Consider the following 4,547-nt stretch of genomic DNA (forward strand, 5'->3'; position numbering starts at 1 on the left):
AAATGGTTGCAACGGTAAATCGTGTATGATACATGTTTTACCACACACGCACCAAAGGGGGGGGTAGAAACTATAATCCTTCACAGGGATTTCTGGGCAAAAGGAACAGTGTAACCAAAGGCTCCAGGGGCAGAAAATATTGGGGGGGATATTTTTTTGGCAGAAACCGTCAAACCTCAGAAAGACTCCCAGGTGCCTTATGGGAAATTTGGGCAACACGAACGGACGGAGTGTTGGAGCAGGTATGGAAGCGAGGGCGCGAGGCAGTAGCGTCTGGGGTCAGTGTGAGCGGTGAGGGAGGTCAAGTCATGCTATCTCCGGGACCCAGGGGCCTTAGGTGGGTCGGGCGATTCAAGGAGGTCCGATTCAGTGTGCTGGCAAACTTAGTCAGGAGTCCAAGGCAGAAGTCAAGAGGGCTGGGCAGGATCCAACTTAAATCTGGCCCAAGTTGTGCAGAGCAGGAGGTCATCATGACTGGGGGGGAAATATGCAGAACGGAGGGAGACAAAGAGCAGAGCAAGCCCACACACGGGACTCAGAGCTAACCTGGGAGAGTTGGCACAGCTGAGGCTCACTCCGGGCTCCCTGGCTCCCAACACTGCGGAAGGCTGAGGGATGTGCCAGGACAGCGCTCGGGAGCAGGGGAAATCTGACCAGAGCGGCGGACACTGGCCACCAGGAAGCAGGAGCTAATTCCAAACCAGCCCAGAAGCTGGGCTCCGGCTGCTGATGCCCTTCGGTCAGGGTTCCCGTGGGAGCTGGGGAGGGCTACAGAAGAACGAGGCAGAGGGAGTGATGTGGGGCTGATTGGCTCACAGGAAACATAAAAGGAAAACAAGGAAGAAAAGACCGCAGAGAAGGTTAGGGCCAGAAGGCGGACAAATTTCATGTCGGACTAGATAGTTCGAATTAAATTCTATGAGTAACAGGAAGACAGAAAACTCCTGAATAAGGAAGTCGTATAAAGAAACCTTGGTCTTAAGAAGGTTAATCTGGCACGTCCCATGGTTTTACATATAAGAGTGACTGTATCAGTGGGAGACCACAGCCAGAACAGGAGTGCGGGATGGAATGGAAGATACAGGTGTCTCAGAAATGCACAAGCGACTTTGTTGTTGTTGGGGGAGGGACGTATGTTGCGACTGGATTTTCCATGTTTCAATGTGTTGCAATGAAATGAATTTTAAAATTCATTTATGTTTTTAAAATTTTTCTAATGTGTATTTACTTAGAGAGAGAGAGCGTGCATGTGCATGTATGCAAGTGGGGGAGGGGCAGAGAGAGAGGAAGAGAGAGAGTCCCAAGCAGGCTCTGAAAAGTCAGCACAGAGCCCTACGAGGGGATCAATCCCACACACTGTGAGATCATGATCTGAGCTGAAATCAAAAGTCGGACACTTAACCTCCTGAGCCCCCAGGCACGCTGAATTTTAACTCATTTAAAAATGAAATGTAAGGTCGCCTGGGTGGCTCAGGAGGTTAAGCGTCCAACTTCAGCTCAGGTCATGATCTCAGGGTTTGTGAGTTCGAGCCCCACATCGGGCTCTTTGCTGTCACCACAGAGCCTGCTTTGTGCCCCTCCGCAACTCATGTTTTATCTCTCTCTCTCCAAAAATAAATAAACATTGAAAACAATGAAATGTAAAATGTATTATGCATTAACAACATATTGCATTTGTAATATGTTTCCGTTGTAAACATTATACTCATAATAGGAAATTTGGAAAATCAGAAAAGTGGAAGGTAGAAAGTAAAGTTGCTCTCATTCCAGCCTGCACCCAGGATTGTATTTCCTTCTAGTCTTTTTTCTACACCTAGTTGTTTAGATCGTTGGTTTGCTTGTTTGCTTCCCACAGCTGTGATCCCATTACGTTTTTTTTTGTATCCATTTTTCGTTTGTCGTGTGGTGGGAAGCGGCAGAGTAGAGTGGTGAGGAGTACAGACTCTAGAACTGGCCGCCTGGTTTCAAGTCTCAGCATCTGCCACTTGCTGACTGTGTGACATTAGCCTCTCTGTGCCTCAGTTTCCATAGCTATAAAATGGTAGCGATCATAGTAACAATTTCATAGCACTGTTATGAGGATTAAGTGAATTAACAGGTGGAAAGCCCTCAGCATTGCCACGTAGTAATTCTTGCATGTGTTAGGTACTTTACCCCGTTGTTATAAATACGTGTGAAATATCTGAGGCTTTCAAGATGGAAAGGAGGGAAATTCACAAAGAACAGTGATGTCATTAACAGGTATAGGAAGCCAGGAAGAGTGGTTTGGAAGATGGCAAGGAATATATGTGGCTTTAATTGTATGGGGCTGGAGTTACAGGCAAAAAGAAGGGTGGAAATATGTAGGAGAGCTTGGAGATGCAATACAGAAGCCCCAAAGAGAAGTTATGACCAGATGTTATGGATTTGGAAGACATCTTCCTTTGGTGACTTCATAGTATAGGAAAAAAATCAGATCACTAAAGGAAAGAAAACATGGTGAGGACAAAACTTTGGAGAGTGGGCATATTTATGTATGTATGTATGTATGTATGTATGTATGTATGTATGTATGTATTTATGTATGTATGTATGTATGTATTTATTTATTTTTAGAGACCGAGAGAGAGAGTGCACTTTCGAGCGGGAGAGAAGTCAGGGAGAGAGAGAGAGAGAAAATCGTAAGCAGGCTCCATACTGTCAGTGCAGAGCCCAACGTGGGGCTTTGATCCCACAACCCTGGGATCATGACCTGAGCTGAAATCAGGAGTCAGACGTCCAACCGACGGAGCCGCTCAGGTGCCCCAGAGAATGTGCACACTTAAAGAATGAAAGAAGGGAGAACCAGGAAAAGTCAAAGAACATGTACAGAATTAGAGGGGGAAACCAGAAAGATGAGAGAAGGAAGGTTGTGTCAAATGTGTTTTTCATGGAAGCCAAATGTTCCTTGATGTGGCTGAGATGCATCTTGGGGCAGCATAACAGAGAGATGGCTTTCCAGAGTCCTAGGTGGGCGGTTGGTGGTGCTGGGGGTGGGGGGCATTCCTCCAAGACCCTTGCCTTCTTACGGGATGGAGCCCAGAAAGGGAGCCATGAGGACACAGGTCTGCCCAGCTCTCTTTCTTCCCACCTGCCTCTCCTTGATGACCCCTAAGTCCTACTCTCTCCTCTGTGACTCCGCTTCCCTGGAAGCTGTGAAACCTGATGTTGACGAGGGCTTTCCCCGCACAATAGAATTCGAAGAATTGACCTCTGAGCCTGCTTGATTAAAGAAATGTAATCAGTTGAGGTGGGGAGGAATAAAGGCTATCTTCTTGTTGCATGATTGTGTTTTGCATGTCAGAAGATGATTATGCCTCTCCTTTAGGAATTGCTACATTTCTGTGCTAACGATCCTAATTTCCTCCCAAATTTACAGACACCTCAGGACAAGAACAGCAAAGGTCTGTGTACTGAGCGGAGCAAAAAGAAAGCAGAGGTGCCTTGGTTGCTCAGTCGGTTGAATGCCTGACTTTGGCTCAGGTCACGCTCTTAGGGTTCGTGAGCTCGAACCCCACATTGGGTTCACTGATGTCAGTTCAGAGCCTGCTTTGGCTCCTCTGTCCACCTCTCTCTCTCTGCCGCCTCCCCCCCACCCCCGCACCTCAAAATAAATAAGACATTAAAAGAGAAAAGAAAGCATGTGAATTTCACAACAGAGCCCTGTTCCTTATTTTAAAAAGGTACAAGAAGGGTGTACAAAGAGGCATGAAACGGTCTCAGGAGGTGCGGGAGAAAGGGACAGGTGCAGGGGCAAGGCTTGAAAAGAGTGACAGTTTTTGAGCAAATGTAGAGAAGACTGAATATACATCACACAGAAATTTTGATGTGGAAAGGAGGATGATGGAAGGAGTTCATGTAAGATGACTTCAGTCAAGGGCACAGACAGACATACTGGCAAAGTGCATGAACTCTGGGGACAGACAGTCTGGTTCAAATGCCAGTTCAGCCACGGTGTAGCTGTGAGACCTCGAGAAAGTTCCTTCGTCTCTCTGCTCCGTGAAAAAAACGTAACGATGGCGTTATGATATCTGCCTGACAGGCTTATTACAAGAGTAAATGCATTCCTATGCCTATGTGTTAACTCTTTTCAGTCTAGATAATCAGACTAAAGTGTGCCCAAGAATGTTTAAAAATCCGATGACCGAGGCAGAAGAAAATCCATTTTGTAACTGTTGACAGCGATTTGGGCAGCCAGACATGCAGCACCGGGAGCGCCTGCTTTATTTTTCTTCTTTCTCCTTGTGCCTCTAGAGCTATTATAGTGATCGGCCTTCCACCCACGAAAACTGTAAGTCATCAGAGAACAGGGACTTTGGCTGGTTTTGCTCACGATTAACACAGTAAGTTTACAAGTAAATAACTAATTAAAAATACATGAACTTACAGGGAAGCTTGTTCAAAATTGAACCCGAGTTTCACAAGTCATGGTGTGGCTTGGGAAAGGAGGGTTGCGGATGGAAACGGAAGTGGAGACACAGGAAGGGCTGAAGTGGGAGGGGTCTGAGTGGGGGAAACAGGGTGGTTGA

Source organism: Puma concolor, chromosome B4 (assembly GCF_028749965.1).
Source record: "Puma concolor isolate L17-30 chromosome B4, mPumCon1.1.hap2, whole genome shotgun sequence".
NCBI lineage: Eukaryota > Metazoa > Chordata > Mammalia > Carnivora > Felidae > Puma > Puma concolor.